At 37.5% G+C, this 18,858-nt stretch overlaps 1 protein-coding gene across 1 annotated transcript in view; it reads right to left on the bottom strand.

Moving 5' to 3' along the window:
• Window positions 1-18,858, bottom strand: part of PLCB4 (phospholipase C beta 4) — a 415,887-nt gene that overhangs the window by 373,251 nt on the left and 23,778 nt on the right. The window contains 1 exon segment of the mRNA XM_036826365.1: window positions 15,299-15,353. The gene's annotated coding sequence lies outside the window, so the exon portion shown is untranslated.

Raw genomic sequence — 18,858 nt, 5'->3', positions numbered from 1 at the left:
TCTTACTTTACAAGAACAAAGTATCTCTCTCCACTTATTTTAAACTTATTTTATGTCCTACAATTGAGTTTTATAGCTTTCCTCACTTAGTTACTACACATTTCTAAGTAAGTTACTTCCAACATTGTACAGCTGGATTGTTATTGTAAATGGAATCTCTTTTTAACAATATTTTCTAACATTCATGTTGGTGGTTAAGTCATCAATCTATTTTTACTTATTTACTTTATACCCAACCAGCAACTGTAGTCAACAACCACAGTGCTTCTAATAGGTTTTCAAGTGAGTCTAAACATATTCTGTTAATTCTAGTCACACTTTCAATTCATTTGTTAAAAAAAAAATTCAAAAAAAAAAAAAAATTCAGGCACTTATTACATGTATCTCAAGGTATCACTGCAATTGAATATTAATATTGTATAAAAAATATGGACCCCTCCAAGGGACATAAAATCTACTAGAGATTATAAAACACATATATATGCATATATTATTGTCTAAGAAACTGGGAGGTCTTTAAATGGGATACAGTTAAAACGTACTATGGGAGACTACAGAAGGATACATTACAGTAGGATGGAGAGTTTAAGGAAATCTTCATGAGAGGCTAACATTTATTTTAAGCACAGAATGTCAAGATGCGAAAAGATCAGAGGGATAATATTCTAGAAAGAGAAAAAAAATACATATGATCAAAGGCAAAAGAAGAAATATCCCCAACTTTGGCCAGAGCACAGGGTATGCTAAAAAGAGATTAGAGTAACTTGCTTCTTGTTCGGTAGAAAATGGGGAACTACTGGATGAATACAGCTATGCTTTTAGGAAGATGAATCTGGGGCAGGATGCAAACATGGGCAATTTTGGGGAGAGAAGCACTGACACAGAGTATGCTGGTTTTAAAATACAGGTCCAAAATCCTTTGACACCCCTTCCATTGAGAGGTGGGGTCTATGTCCCCTCCCCCTAAATCTGGACTTTGTGACTGCTTGACTGATATAATCCAGTAAAAGTGACACTGGGCTAGTTCCCAGGCCCACACCTTAAGAAACTGGCAACTTTCACATCCTATCTCTTGGGACACTAACTCTTGCAACTCAGCCACCATGCTATGAGGAAGCCCAAGCAGTCTGTGGAGAACTCACATGGAGATAAACTCAAGTTCCTGGTCTTTAGAACGAACTTAGCAGGCATGTGAGTGAATTATCTCAGAAGTGGATCCTCTAGCACCCAGTCAAAATACTCCAGCTGATGCCACAAGGAACAGAGACAAACCCTCTCTGCTGGACCCTGCCCTAACTGCGGATTCAAGATTGTTGTTGTTTTAAGCACTTAATTTTGGGGTGGTTTGTTGCATAGCAATCGTAACAGGACAGAGACCAATTTAGAGGCTCTCACAATAGTTCAGATCAATAAGATTAAGAAACAACTTGAAAAGCAGTGTGAGAATGGGGGAATAGAGCTAGACACCAGCAATATTCTGAAGATACAAACAATAGAAGGACTGCAGCCTAAAATTACAATTAAAATCTAGGCCCTTAATTATTCACTGAACAAGAATTAAGTAAGTAGACACTATTCTTTACTAATATTTTGCAATTGCACATTGTGGTAGATTAGAGTATTTTAAAGCCAAAAGCCACTCCCTCTCCCCACCCACCCCAACACTCCCCAATGGAAGAGTATACTTTCCTGCCACATTGATATCAAGCTTAGCCATGTAACTTGCTTTATTTATCAATGGTATGTGAGCTGAAATGACAGTGGGTCAGGTCCAGGTAGAGGCCTTAAGAGACACTGCGAGTTTCTGCTTGATCTTTACACTTCTGCCATCACAGAGGAACATGTCCCATGCAAGTCTTGGAGAGATACATGCAGAGCAATTCTGAACCCAACCCATGGTCTGGAGCCCAGCCCAGGTAAGTCAAATCCCAGCCAAGCTACAGATGCACAAGCAAGAAACACTTATTGTCACACATAAGTAACAAAATATAAATAGTAATTGTAATAGATAAATAATTGAGTATTGTTGTATGCCACTGGTTTATCATATAGAAATCACTGTGTCTGACAAATATACTTACTAATCTTTGGGAATTGCCCACTGCCACCAACTTATCAGAAATGTATAAGATCATAATCCTAATTACCAACACTTAGAGATATGCCTCTCACTTAGAGAAATATGTATAGATATATATACACTGATATTTTAAATGCTTCCATTTGGTTGAATTAAGAGGCAAAGCTTTCTGTAGATGGAACCAAACGAGAATTTTTTAATAAAGTATGCAATTTTTTTTTTCTAATCTTTGATTTCTTACTATAACCACCCACTCACTGGATGGGAAGGGGATTTTCTGGTACAAAGTAGTAAATGTGGCAAAATGGAGATACTCTAAAAACAACCTTTATGGGTTAGTATACACAGCAGTTCTCGAAGTGTGGTACCCAAAGGGATCTGGGAGGTCAAAAGTATTTTCATAATGATACAAGGACATGATTTGCCTTTTTCACTCTCATTCTCTCACAAGCTGGAGTTTTCCAGGGGCCTCAGCATGTTTTATATCTCAACAGACTGACTGCAGAAGCAAATAAGAGAATCCAGCTATCTTCTATTAAGCCAGAAATTAGAGATTTGCAAAAATTAAAAATTTTTTTTTAAAAAACACTGCCATTCTTCTCACCAAGCTTGTTTTGAAAAATATAGCAATTTTTTATTTAAAAATTGTTTTTATGTTAGCATAAAATGAGTTTGTTATTATTAATTAAAATTAATTAATAAAGATAAATTTTTAAGTGTCCCAAAATGGGGACATTTCCTTTCTAATATAGCAAATATTTATGATATAAGCCACATGAACTAAAGCTGTTCAGAACCCTGAAAAATTTTTAAGAGTATAAGGGGCCTGAGACCAAAAGGTTCAAGATACATGCTATACTATGGCCCAGAGTACACACCAATGTGTTAAAAAGTACAATGGAAAAGCAGACTTTAAGAAGAGCTTTGGGGGCTCCTATAAGAACAAGTCCTAGACTTAAATATCATCACCTTCATAATTTAGACAGAAGTGACAGCCATGTGGCTCCTTTGTGCAAACTTTTTACTTTGTTCATAATAATCCTGCTGAATTGTGCCTTTAAATGTTAGAGAGTATGTCAAGGGTTACAGAGTGTTGACACTAAATAGTCTTATTTTTGCTCAAGCTGCTACACAGAGCTTATAAGATGCTCTGGCATTATTATGGGGGAAAAATGGAAGTGTATTAAGTAAACAGAAATGAACTGTCAATAGAAGTAGTTATTTGTGTTTATTAAGTACTTTTCCCCCAAAGGACTCAAAACATTTCAAATATATGAGCATACATAAAATCTCTGTTAATAACCTCACAGGTACACAGTTGCTTTTACCACATTTTAGAAGAGGAAAATGTTATTAGTTCATATACAGTAAACTACAAAGCAGAAACATCAAATCCCTAATACCTCCTCTCTGCCAAGCAGTCATTTATACATCATGGCAAATGCAAAATGGATAATCTCTTGAACCACCACATTTGAGACTTCTGAATGAGCATCAAATAATTTTTTCCCTCTGTTTTAATATAAGATGATTTCATAGCATCCTTTCCACCTTCGTTGTCTGCCTATACAGCCTACATGAACCCATTAAGCCTGGAAAACGTTTTCTAATAAGCCTATCAAAGATTTTCTATACATTTCTATATATGAAGTGAAAATTAGCCACTGAACTTGGATACTAAGGCACCACAATCTTCATGATGATCCAAGAAGATTAAAAAGTCACTCAGGGCTTCCCTGGTGGCGCAGTGGTTGAGAGTCTGCCTGCTAATGCAGGGGACACGGGTTCGAGCCCTGGTCCGGGAAGATCCCACATGCCACGGAGCAACTGGGCCCGTGAGCCACAACTACTGAGCCTGCGCATCTGGAGCCTGTGCTCTGCAACAAGAGAGGCCACGATAGTGAGAGGCCCGTGCACCACGATGAAGAGTGGCTCCCGCTTGCCACAACTAGAGAAAGCCCTCGCACAGAAACGAAGACCCGACACAGCCAAAAATAAATAAATAAATTAATTAATTAATTATTTTTAAAAAAGCGTGTATTCACTAACCACACCCTTACTACAGCTGCAAGTTAGCCTTTAAAAAAAAAAAAAAAGTCACTCAAAATGATAAATCTACATTTTACAAAACTAGCAAATTGTTTTTCCATGAGTCATTAAGCTCTCCTTTATCTTAGGCCTATCTGTAAACAATATGAGGTAATATAGGGTAATATGTGCACCAGCTTTTCCAATAGTTTCATCATAATTCTGTATAACTCATACTACTATTCAGTGAGGAAAAAGGTTCCAGATAATCAGCAACTAAAAAAAGAAAAATGTCAGCTACCACCTGTTAAGAAGAAATGATGAGTTTATATGGTTGAATGAGGGTGTACAAGAGTAATGTCAGCTTCTGGAACAAATAGGTCCAAAAATATATAAGGCCTCAACACAACAGAAATTTATTTCTCTCTCTCTCGTGTTCATATCTTTTTTTCATTGCATAGTTATTACTGGGAAAGACTGCAAATATTGATCAAAGATTTTTCTCTTCAGGAATATGTGGGTGTTCTGGCTAGTGAAGAGCCCTCTTTCACACAATGATGGAGACCCAGGTGTCTTCAATCCTGTCTCCCCACCATCCACTATTGGCTTCACAGCCATCTACATCCAACCAGAAGAAGAAGGGAGACAGAGCACAGAATCCTTGTCCCAGATTTGACACACATGATGACACAATGGTTACACAGCTGCTATGTGTGCCAAAGTAGGGAAGCAGCACACAGGAAGAACAGACAATGTGTTTAAACATAATGTAAAACAATATGCCAGAAGATTGGTTCAAGATGGCAGAGTAGAAGGACGTGCGCTCACACCCTCTTGCGAGAGCACTGGAATCACAACTAACTGCTGAACAGTCATCGACAGGAAGACACTGGAACTCACCAAAAAAGATAACCCACATCCAAAGACAAAGGAGAAACCACAATGAGACAGTAGGAGGGGCACAATCACAATAAAATCAAATCCCATAACTGCTGGGTGGGTGACTCACAAACTTGAGAACAAGTATACCACAGAAGTCCACCCACTGGAGTGAAGGTTCTGAGCCCCACGTCAGGCTTCCCAACGTGGGGGGGTGCAGCAATGGGAGGAGGAATTCCTAGACAACCAGACTTTGAAGCCTAGCGGGATTTGATTGCAGGACTTTGATAGGACTGGGGGAAACAGAGACTCCACTCTTGGAGGGCACACACAAAGTAGTGTGTGCATCGGGACCCAGGGGAAGGAGCAGTGACCCCACAGAAGACTGAACCGGACTTACCTGCTAGTGTTGGAGGGTCTCCTGCAGAGGCGGGGGATGGCTGTGGCTCACCGTGAGGACAAGGACACAAGCAACAGAAGTTCTGGGAAGTACTCCTTGGCATAAGCCCTCCCAGAGTCTGCCATTAGCCCCACCAAACAGCCAGGTAGGCTCCAGCGTTGGGTTGCCTCAGGCCAAACAAGCAACAGGGAGGGAACCCAGCCCCACCCATCAGCAGACAAGCGGATTAAAGTTTTACTGAGCTCTGCCCACCACAGCAAGACCCAGCTCTATCCACCACCAGTCCCTCCCATTAGGAAACTTGCACAAGCCTCTTAGATAGCTTCATCCACCAGAGGGCAGACAGCAGAAGCAAGAATAACTACAATCCTGCAGCCTGTGGAACAAAAACCACATTCACAGAAAGATAGACAAGATGAAAAGGCAGAGGGCTATGTACCAGATGAAGGAACAAAATAAAACCCCAGAAAAACAACTAAATGAAGCAGAGATAGGAAACCTTCAAGAAGAATAATTCAGAATAATGATAGTGAAGATGATCCAGGACCTCAGAAAAAGAATGTAGGCAAAGATCAAGAAGATGCAAGAAATGTTTAACAAAGACCTAGAAGAATTAAAGAACAAACACCTAGAAGAATGAAAGAACAAACAAACAGAGATGCGCAATACAATAACTGAAATAAAAAATGCACTAGAAGGAATCAATAGCAGAATAACTGAGGCAGAAGAACGGATAAGTGAACTGGAAGACAGAATGGTGGAATTCACTGTGTGGAACAGAATAAAGAAAAAAGAATGAAAACAAATGAAGACAGCCTAAGAGACCTCTAGGACAAAATTAAATGCACCAACATTCACATTATAGGGGTCCCAGAAGGAGAAGAGAGAGAGAAAGGACCCGAGAAAATATTTGAAGGGATTATAGTTGAAAACTTCCCTAACGTGGGAAAGGAAACAGCCACCCAAGTCCAGGAAGCGCAGAGAGTCCCATACAGGATAAACCCAAGGAGAAACATGCCGAGACACATAGTAATCAAATTGGCAAAAATTAAAGACAAAGAAAAATTATTGAGAGCAACAAGGGAAAAATGACACATAACATACAAGGGAACTCCCATAAGGTTAACAGCTGATTTCTCAGCAGAAACTCTACAAGCCAGGAGGGAGTGGCATGATATATTTAAAGTGATGAAAGGGAAGAACCTACAACGAAGATGACTCTACTGGGCAAGGATCTCATTCAGATTCAATGGAGAAATCAAAAGCTTTACAGACAAGCAAAAGCTACGAGAATTCAGCATCACCAAACCAGCTTTACAACAAATGCTAAAGGAACTTCTCTATGTGGGAAACACAAGAGAAGAAAAGGACCTACAAAAACAAACACATAAAGATTAAGAAAATGGTAATAGGAACATACATATCTATAATTACCTTAAACGTGAATGGATTAAATGCTCCAACCAAAAGTCACAGGCTCGCTGAATGGATACGAAAACAAGAGCCATATATATGCTGTCTAAAAGAGACCCACTTCAGACCTAGGGACACATATAGACTGAAAGTAAGGTGATGGATAAAGATATTCCATGAAAATGGAAATCAAAAGAAAGCTGGAGTAGCAATACTCATATCAGATAAAATAGACTTTAAAATAAAGAATGTTACAAGAGACAAGGAAGGACACTACATAATGATCAAGGGATCAATCCAAGAAGAAGACATAACAATTATAAATATATATGCACCCAACATAGGAGCACCTCAATACATAAGGCAACTGCTAACAGCTATACAAGAGGAAATTGACAGTAACACAATAATAGTGGGGGACTTTAACACCTCACTTACACCAATGGACAGATCATTCAAACAGAATATTAATAAGGAAACACAAGCTTTGAATGACACAATAGATCAGATAGATTTAATTGATATTTATAGGACATTCCATCCGAAAACAGCAGATTAAGTGCACACGGAACATTCTCCAGGATAGATCACATCTTGGGTCACAAATCAAGCCTCAGTAAATTTAAGAAAATTGAAATAATATCAAGCATCTTTTCTGACCACAACACTATGAGATTAGAAATCAATTACAGGGGAAAAAACGTAAAAAACACAAACACATGTAAGCTAAACAATACGTTACTAAATAACCAAGCGACAACTGCAGAAATCAAAGAGGAAATCAAAAAATACCTAGAGACAAATGACAATGAAAACACGACAATCCAAAGCCTATGGGATGCAGCAAAAGCGGTTCTAAGAGGGAAGTTTAGAGCAATACAAGCCTACCTCAAGAAACAAGAAAAATCTCAAATAAACAATCTAACCTTACACCTAAAGGAACTAGAGAAAGAAGAACAAACAAAACCCAAAATTAGTACAAGGAAAGAAATTATAAAGATCAGTGCAGAAATAAATGAAATGGAAACAAATAAAACAATAGCAAAGATCAACACAACTAAAAGGTGGTTCTTTGAGAAGATAAACAAAATTGATAAACCATTAGCCAGACTCATCAAGAAAAGGGGGAGAGGACTCAAATCAATAAAATTAGAAATGAAAAAGGAGAAGTTACAACAGACACTGCAGAAATACAAAGCATCCTAAGAGACTACTACAAGCAACTCTATGCCAAAAAAATGGACAACCTGGAAGAAATGGACAAATTCTTAGAAAGGCATAACCTTCTAAGACTGAAGAAGGAAGAAATAGAAAATATGAACAGACCAATCACAAGTAATGAAATTGAAACTGTGATTAAAAATCTTCCAACAAACTAAAGTCCAGGACCAGATGGCTTCACAGGTGAATTCTATCAAACATTTAGAGAAGAGCTAACACCCCTCCTTCTCATACTCTTCCAAAATTTGCAGAGGAAGGAACACACCCAAACTCATTCTATGAGGCCACCATCACCTTGATACCAAAACCAGGCAGAGATACTACAAAAAAAGAAAATTACAGACCAATATCACTGATGAATAGAGATGCAAAAATCTCAATGAAGTACTAGCAAACAGAATCCAACAACACATTAAAAAGATCATACACCATGATCAAGTGAGATTTATCCCAGGAATGCAAGGATTCTTCAATATACACAAATCAATCAGTGTGATACACCATATTAACGAATTGAAGAAGAAAAACCATATGATCATCTCAATAGATGCAGAAAAAGCTTTTGACAAAATTCAACACCCATTTATGATAAAAACTCTCCAGAACGTGGACATAGAGGGAAGCTACCTCAGCATAATAAAGTCCATATATGACAAACCCACAGAAAACCTCATTTTCAATGGTGAAACACTGAAAGCATTTCCTCTAAGATCAGGAACAAGACAAGAATGTCCACTCTCGCCACTATTATTCAACATAGTTTTGGAATTCCTAGCCACAGCAATCAGAGAAGAAAAAGAAATAAAAGGAATCCAAACTGGAAAAGAAGAAGTAAAACTGTCATTGTTTGCAGATGACATGATACCATACGTATAGAATCCTAAAGATGCCACCAGAAAACTACTAGAGCTAATCAATGAATTTGGTAAAGTTGCAGGATAAAAAATTATTGCACAGAAATCTCTTGCATTCCTATACACTAATGATGAAAAATCTGAAAGAGAAATTAAGGAAACACACCTATTTACCACTGCAACAAAAATAATAAAATACCTAGGAATAAACCTACTTAGGGAGACAAAAGACCTGTATGCAGAAAAGTGTAAGACACTGATGAAAGAAATTAAAGAGGATACAAACAGATGGAGAGACACACCATGTTCTTGGATTGGAAGAATTAATATTGTGAAAATGACTATACTACCCAAAGCAACCTACAGATTCAATGCAATCACTATCAAATTACCAATGGCATTTTTTACAGAACTAGAAAAAAAAATCTTAAAATTTGTATGGAGACACAAAAGACCCCAAATAGCCAAAGCAGTCTTGAGGGAAAAAAACAGAGCTGGAGGAATCAGACTCCCTGACTTCAGACTATACTACAAAACTACAGTAATCAAGACAATATGGTACTGGCACAAAAATAGAAATATAGATCAATGGAACAGGATGGAAAGCCCGGAGATAAACCCACACACCTATGGTCAACTAATCTATGACAAAGGAGGCAGGGATATACAATGGAGACAAGACAGCCTCTTCAATAAGTGGTGCTGGGAAAACTGGCCAGCTACATGTACAAGAATGAAATTAGAACACTCCTTAACACCATACAGAAAAATAAACTCAAAATGGATTAGAGACCTAAATGTAAGATCAGACACTATAAAACTCTTAGAGGAAAACATAGGAAGAACACTCTTTGACATAAATCACAGCAAGATCTTTTTTGATTCACCTCCTAGAGTAATGGAAATAAAAACAAAAATAAACAAATGGGACCTAATGAACTTAAAACCTTTTGTAAAGCAAAGGAAACTACAAACAAGACAAAAAGACAACCCTCAGAATGGGAGAAAATATTTGCAAACGAATCAATGGACAAAGGATTAATCTCCAAAATATATAAACAGCTCATGCAGCTCAATTTAAAAAAAACAAACAACCCAATCAAAAACTGTGCAGAAGACCTAAATAGACATTTCTTCAAAGAAGACATACAGATGGTTAAAAACACATGAAAAGATGCTCAACATCACTAATTATTTGAGAAATGCAAATCAAAGCTACAATGAGGTATCACCTCACACCACTTAGAATGGGCATCATCAGAAAATCTACAAACAATAGATGCTGGAGAGGGTGTGGAGAAAAGGGAACTCTCTTGCACTGTTGGTGGGAATGTAAATTGATACAGCCACTATGGAAAACAGTATGGAGGTTCCTTAAAAAACTGAAAATAGAATTACCATATGACCCAGCAATCCCACTACTGGGCATATACCCAGAGAAAACCATAATTCAAAAAGACACATGTACCCCAATGTTCATTGCAGTACTATTTTCAATAGCCAGGTCATGGAAGCAATCTAAATGCCCATCGACAGACGAATGGATAAAGAAGATGTGGTACATATGTACAATGGAATATTACTCAGCCATAAAAAGGAATGAAATTGGGTCATTTGTAGAGACGTGGATGGATCTAGAGACTGTCATACAGAGTGAAGTAAGTCAGAAAGAGAAAAACAAATATTGTATATTAACACATATATGTGGAACCTAGAAAAATGGTACAGTTGAACCGGTTATAGAGAAATAACAGAAATAACAGAAATAGAGACACAGATGTAGAGAACAAACGTATGGACACCAAGGGGGGAAAGTGGCAGGAGGGGTGGTGGTGTGATGAATTGGGAGATTGGGATTGACATATATACACTAATATGTATAAAATGGATAACTAATAAGAACATGCTGTATAAAAAAATAAAGTAAAATTCAAAAATTCAAAAAAACAACAATATGCCACAGTCTACTTGTTCTAGAAAACAAATAAAACTGCCTAATCCATCTAGCTGGTAGGAATCAGATATGGTGTAATTGTTCACAGGCAACAGTTTTGATTAGACTCTGAGTGTAAGAAACAGAATTATAAACACCAATCTCTAAAAAAAAAACAGAGTCATTCCATTATTAACCAAAGTGGGATGTTTATAATTCTGAGATATGTATTCTTTCATTAAAGGATAATGAGAGGCTTTCTTTCCATTACAGAATATTGGGATATCTTACTTGTGTTATGACTAATTTAAGGGAACACTGATGTCTGGTTCTCTTGATGTTCTTTAATTATCCTGTTATTATTACTCCACGTAGAGGAGGATGTCAGTAAGAATACGCAAAGCTAGTCTGGGCTCCTTACATACTTAGAAAGGCTGATTTCCTTAGTATTTCTCTTTTGTTCTCAACAGCTGACTCAACGGGTATAGACACAGACCTGCTATCAAAGCTGCCGGCCCTGGTAACACAGCTGGCTCCTGTCCATGGCCACTGATGCTGCTTTGTGCACCAGTGATGGGCAGAATTCTAAACCATCTTCTGCATCTCTGAGTCCTCACTCCAGAGGCACAGTCCCAGCTTTGGCAGGCCTGAAGTCCTGTGCTCCTTCTAGCTGGCAGAACTCAGGGAAAACAAAAGTAGGCATTTCTACTTGGAAATCTAAGAGGAACAGGGCTGTCTCACCCACCCACCTTCAAAAATGATGGATTCCCCCAAATTCAGGAAAAGGATCCAGATGCTAGACAGCCCAAATTGTGACAAATGTCTACTACAGACATGATAAAATGTTAACAACTTTAATAGACACAGACTCCTGTCACCTGTCATGAGATGTGGGCTGTTATCAGAGGGAGAAAACCTGGAAGAAGATTATGGGGGAAACGATTTTCTACTCATGCCCTAGGGTTTCAAGTCCATAAAATCTCCGAAGACTCTACCAGGCAAACCAGGCTTTGTCTTCTCCATTCAATGCCAAGACCTCAGGATAAAGCTACTAAAAGTGGTAGGGAATAGTCCTAGTGATGACAGTCATTCCCAGCACTGTCTAAAAGAACTTTCTGTGATGATGAAAATGTTCTATGTGTTGTCCGGTATGCGGCCTCTAGCCACATGTGGCCATTGAGCACTGAAATTGTTGCTAGTGTGAATGATAAACTCAATTTTTAATTTTCTTAATTTAAATTTAGATTTCAATAACCACATGTGACTAATGGCTATCACAGTGGACAGTGCAGGTCTACCCTTCCTGGTGGTATTGAACCAACCCAGTGTATAAGAAAGGAGACTGAAGTCTTTTAGAAGGAAGTTGCTTCATTGCCCTCAGCAACCCAATCTAATATTGTAGAAAAATATATGTGGGTATTTCTTTCCTGAAACTGTTTAAATACATTCTGGCTCTGTTTTGGCTGGATCATGGGTTCAGTCCTAACCTGATTTAAATATCTTCACAAAGTTCTAGAGCAACAATTCTAAACTTCTCTGATTATGAGAACCCATATTTTTATTTCATTGAAGTAGAGCTGATTTACAATGTTGTGTTAATTTCTGCTGTACAGCAAAGTGATTCAGTTACACATATATATATTCTTTTTCATATTCTTTTCCATTATGGTTTATCACAGGATATTGAATATAGTTCCCTGTGCTATACAGTAGGACCTTGTTGTTTATCCATCCTATATGTAATAGTTTGCATCTGCTAATCCCAAACTCCCAATACTTCCTTCCCCCTCCCCTCCTCCCCCTTGGCAACCACAAGTCTGTTCTCTATGTCTGTCAGTCTGTTCCTCTTTTGTAGATATGTTCATTTGTATTGTATTTTAGATTGTACATATAAATTTTGTCTTTCTCTTTCTGACTTACTTTGCTTGGTATGATAATCTCTAGGTCCATCCACATTGCTGCAAACGGCATTATTTCATTCTTTTTTATGGCTGAGTAATATTCTATTGTATATATGTACCACATCTTCTTTACCCATTCATCTATCGATGGACATGTAGGTTGTCTTAGCTATTGTAAATAGTGCTGCTATGAACACAGGGGTGCACGTATCTTTTCAAATTATAGTTTTGTCTGGGTATATGCCCAGGAGTGGGGTTGCTGGATCATATGGCAACTCTATTTTTAGTTTTTTGGGGAACCTCCATACTGTTTTCCATAGTGGCTGTATCAACTTACATTCCCATCAACAGTGCAAGAGGGTTCACTTTTTTCCACACCTTCTCCAGCATTTATTATTTGTAGACTTTTTAATGATGACCATTCTAACCTGTGTGAGGTGGTGAGGACCCATTTTTAAAGTCAAAATGAGTTATTAACTGTTTGTAGTAGTTGTGCTTTACCTCCTGTTAAGAAAATCTATTATAGTAAAGAGCTCCTCTTAATTCAATAGCACTTATATTCATGTATATTTCCTCATAACAGCAGCAACGATATAGGGTTTTCAAATAGTCATACACATAAACACAGGATACATTATTTATTTAATATACGAGCAATCCTTGATATTATCATGGATTCTAGGACCTCTTACAATCTCCCACTGTCTCCTGGGCTCTGTGCACACAGGTTAGGAGCCCTCTTTTAAAGACCATGTTCCCAAGTATCCACCAGATATGTGATATATGTTGTACAGATGTAGGTCTTTGTTCACAAGAGGGAGTTTGGATTGGTATTAGAGAAATGAGAAAATGCAACTTTTCTAATGCTTGGAAGTCAAATTTTTTCAATGTATATCTGGTAGCAGATGTACAATATAAATTATTTATGCTGCAGTGAAGCTCAATTATCATTCTAGCTGCAAAGAAGATCAAGGTCTAACAATTTGGATTTCCTAAAAGTGTACTTTTATAACTCAACTTTTATATAATGTTCATCAGCTCTCTGCCTGTGATTAACTCATGTTTCTCTGTGTCATCTTTGAAGACAAAAACCTGAAGAAATAATTTCCGGAAAAAATAAAATAAAGCAAACATTTACTTAGTAACTCTGCAGTCACTTCACTGTAAGTAATCTGCATAGAGCAGATTTCTGAAGTCCATTTGTGCAGCAAATTAGCTGCAATTTCTCCATTTAATATCTCTATTTACAATCTCTATTTACAAATACACTCCTGTAGTATTTATGTCCAAATGCTAAGTATACACTGGTGTTTCAATTTATCTTAAATAGGACAAATATTTCATCTCAGTTTCACCTCCTCTATTTCCAATTCAGAGATAAGAAAGCATGTTTGTTCTCCACCCCACATTTCCAAAGATCTAGTCCATGTCATAATTCTCCCTTTTTGCTATCTAGAGGTAGGTGATGTTTTATAAGTGATATATGGGTAACTAAATTTGGGAGCTCTGGCAGAGAGGAGAACTGAGCCATCCCCTGGCTGGAGATGGCCATGAGCTGGACAAGGTCCTTGAAAGCTGGAGGTGAAAAGCCACTTTTATGAAGCTGACAGAAGAATGAAGACAGACCCCATCAGCTTCACAAATCTGTGATTATAAAATGGGGAAAAATGTTTCCACACCATAACTTCTCTGCCCAAAGATCTAAGAGCTAATCTCCTAAAATCTGAGAGGAGACTGGAGGGACACATTGAAGGATAGTGGTCCAAGGTCAAGTTTGACTGCTGGGATCTTGGAACATCCCAAAATCTCAGAGGTAATCCTGTGGTTTGGGGTGATGGCCACATCAGACCCACCACAGCACTTGTGTCTACAGCTTTCCCAGCATCTATACGGACTTCTGGACACACCACTCTCATCAGAATCAAAGTCCCCAAGCATATCTTTCAGAACAGAAGAGCCAACAGATGTTGGTCCATATGACAGAGTAAAGGTTACCAGGAAAACAAACCAACTGCTAGGCTAGGAGCTCCATCCATGAAATTTAGTAACCTCTTGGAGACTCTGTATAGATTACCAAAAGGCTCCATATACCTAGAGTGGCCACGACCTTGTTATAGCTGATAAAGTATCAAGCAAATCACAATCCATGCTCTGAGAAAGAAATCTCATAGAAAAAATGGAAGATGTGACAACTTTGGCCACAGACCATTGTTTATTTCCAAACTCTCTGGGCTTCCCAGAATGATGTCACCCACTGAAAAAATAGGAACATATTTCATCCACATAGGTTGAAATTGTCTATTTCAATAAAAAATGTGCCTAGTGAGAGACATTCACTTATTACACATCACATGCATTGACTACTGTAGATAACAGCTATTCACTCAAAATAGTCATTCTTTAAAAAGCCTGGAAAACTCAATATTGAATTTAGAAAGCTGAATCTGAGGTTTTAATTCAACTTACAATGGCATGCATTAGCTGCCTAAAATTGGCTCCTCAGTTAAATAGCTTGGGTTGTAATTTATTCAAGATAACAAAATTTTTTAAAAGTCATAATAAGTTAATTTTAAAAGCACAGACACCTACCTTTTTAAGAAAGATCATGTTTCAGGATTCCATAGCATAGAGAAACCATCTTTTCCTGTGGGGAAAAAAGAAGAAAGACTATCCACTAATAACAGAAAGTAGCAAAGGTGAACTTTTAAGACCGGCTATAATTTCCTCATGTTACGGTTTCAGTTACAACATTCACAACTGCAATCTATCATCTTAGACTTAAAATATTTCTCAATTTCTACCTAAATGAAATATGTTAAAGATTTTGATTCCAAAGACTTGATTTCTGGGAATTCCTGGTGGTCCAGTGGTTAAGATTCCACACTTTCACTGCCTTGGGCCCGGGTTCAATCCCTGGTGGGAGAACTAAGATTCTGCAAGCCACACACACACACAAAAAAAATGATTTCTTAGGAGCAAATGGGAAAAATAAATGGGAATTTTTCAAAATTAGAATTTGAATATTCACTTCACATCTATCCCAATGTCATATCCTCAAACATTTTAATTTCACGAAGTAAATGTATAAATGAAGAAGTAAATGTATAAAACTCCACTCCTGTTTCAATATCCCAGTGGGAAATGATGTGAGGAGATTGTAATAGCCTGTGCAGGTAACGTAATGTAACAGAATCATAAGCTACTATCTCCTTCTGTTAAAGCATTTTTTATTGTCCAGACCAATAAGCCATTTAAGGGCTCTGTTTTTCTTAGCTTAGACTTTTGGATTAAGAAAAACATATAAAGGAAAGTAAAGCAAAATAGGATCCCTCAACCTAAAATATGACACAAATGAACTTTTATGAAACAGAAACAGACTCACAGTCATAGAGAACAGAGTTGTGGTTGCCAAGAGGGAGGGTAGGATGGGGGGTGGATTAGGAGTTTGGGATTAGCAGATGCAAACTATTATATATACAATGGATAAACAACAAGGTCCTACTGTAGAGCACAGGGAACTAAATTCAGTATCCTGTGGTAAACCATAATGGAAAAGAATATGAAAAAGAATGTATATATATATATATGTGTGTGTGTGTGTGTGTGTGTGTGTGTGTATAACTGAATCACCTTGCTGTATAGTAGAAATTAACACAACATTGTACATCAACTATACTTCAATAAATTTTTTAAAAGGATACCTCTGGTTTTATTTTACATTTACTATTTACAATAAATAGTTGACATAAAAACCTATTAGTCACTAATAAATACTAACTTTTCTATTCAAAATTACTTTTTGTTGTACATTAAATTATTCTAATATTTTGACCTTATACATTCAAGCCCAAATAAGGAAGGGAATGGTTTAATTTAATGCAAGTTAATCATTTACTACTATTAACAATTTCCACCAAATCTAAGTAAAACAGCTAATGGAATAATGTTCACAAGAATGTAATTCTGACTCTGACCCTGATGCGTTAGGTTCCATGTGAAAAGTAATTTAACTTCCAGTGGGGGATGTGTAGATTCAGAAACAATGACCATGATTTCTGAACCAAAAGAGCTCCAACGATTTGAAATGACCACCAAGGCATAAATTCAAGGCAATCACAGCCCAGAGGACTCATACACACACACACACACACACACACACACGCTCACACACACACACACAAACATCCAATGGGGACTCCTAGATTAGCCTGTGTTTTTTTAGGCTGCCCCTTCTTTTCAGACAATCAAAATCCTTTCTAAACTTTAAATAAGAAATTCTCCCAACATCTTACCTTAAGGAGCATGAATCCTGCAACCACACCCATGCCTGCAAAGAGCCAAGGCTGAATACGACCCTCTTGGCTACATTTAGCTCCAGAACCTCTTTGCTTTAAAGCAACACCAATTCCCCACATGGAATCCCTAGATTAAACGAGCATCTGGGACCTCTTCTCTCCTGCTTCCTTAACTTAGACATCAGCCAGCATTACTCTCTCACTGCCAGTGTAGTATTAAGTGTCATAGCTGCCCATTCTATTTTCTGAAATCGCAGATGCAGATAAGTCCTGCTAACAAAAGAAAGCCAAGACAGATTGATGACTAATCTAGAAACATGGGTCAACATGCACACACTGAGCCAAACCCTAATCTCTGGCTTAGTAACCACTGGGATGGGGCTCCTTGCAGATCTTTAATTCATAATTGGCTGTCCAGAAAAAAATATGATATCTAGGATTTGTCTCCAAACAATCCAGTTGGGGTCGTAGATGGGAAGTGAGAGATGAAACAAAAGCGAACATGAGTTTGCTGTAGTTTAACGATGAACACATGAAGGTTCATTATAATATTTGTACTACTTTTAAATTTAAAATTTTCCATGACAAAAAGTTAAAACGAATGATCACCCAACGAAACTCATGTGTGAAAATATGAGAAAGAGAGGAATACACAGACCATAAATACCATAACCTTGTTTTCCAAACACCCTTCACCAAAAATGGAAAATCTAGGGAAATAAGCAAAAACATTTTTAATTGAATATCACACTAGGAAAAAAGGAACAGCCTGCAGTTATGGTTTTATAAATGAAGTAATAATGGCCTTAAAGCTTCCTTTCAATATTTCAAAAGCCAAATTAGAGGTATGTGTTTAACTATAATAAAGCTTCTTTTTTTTTTTTTATTTTAAGTATCTCTGATTTGAAATAAGTGATATCAACATAGAAACACTGGTTATCTCATGCTTGTCAGAAATTGTTGGTAGTTAATATGCCTTTGATTAATATAAGTGGGAAAATGGATGACCTACAACTAATATCAACATGATCTGTGTCATGAACAAATATCCTATTAAATAAGAGATCTGAGAGGACACCATTAAAAAAAAAAAAAAAGCGTCCTTTATTGGTGCAAACTTCGGGACCACAGATATAAACCATCATATCTCCAAACCACTTATGCTACCTGAGAGATCTGTCACTGGAAATCAGCCAAAATATGGGCACTTTATATATGAAAACCACTGATTTAGCCAGAATTTGGAAGAAACTAGAAGGGGTTATACAAGGCCAGAGTCCAGTTTCCACAATAAACGGGGAAAGTCACATACCAAGTAAAATCATCCTCACAGCCTTGGGATTTGACTGACTGACCCTTCCAGACACCACTACTGGAAATCTAATTCTGGACATAAGTTAAAAAGCAGATTTATGTCATGGTTTTGGGAGAGACCATGTGTCAAGATGTGCCACGCCTGCTTCAAAGATGAACCGGGACAAGAACAAACTTTGGTTCCCTCTGACCAGAGTATGCACAAGACCCAACACTGAAAATCCTAACATGGGATTTGATGATTTGAAAAAAAAAAAAAAAAAAAAGTAGTTGACGGTTTTCTTTTTCAAGTTTTCCAGGCCTAAAACAACCTGTTTCCTTTCCAGTAAAGAAACAATGCCAAATTCTGAAAAGGAAATTTGTCTGACTTAATGGATAAGCACATAAAAGCTGGAAAAGGGAGTATTAGGGGAAAACCAGTGCAACTTGGCCTTAGGAGGCAGACCTCCAAATTTATTGGTATAAAAGGACTGAGGGTCAGAGAAGGGAGTGTGGGGGTAATAATTACGAACGAGTTGCGCGATGGAGGTCAGCTAAACA

This window comes from Balaenoptera musculus, chromosome 15, assembly GCF_009873245.2.
Source record: "Balaenoptera musculus isolate JJ_BM4_2016_0621 chromosome 15, mBalMus1.pri.v3, whole genome shotgun sequence".
Lineage (NCBI taxonomy): Eukaryota > Metazoa > Chordata > Mammalia > Artiodactyla > Balaenopteridae > Balaenoptera > Balaenoptera musculus.
This window is presented reverse-complemented; position numbering and strand designations above follow the sequence as displayed.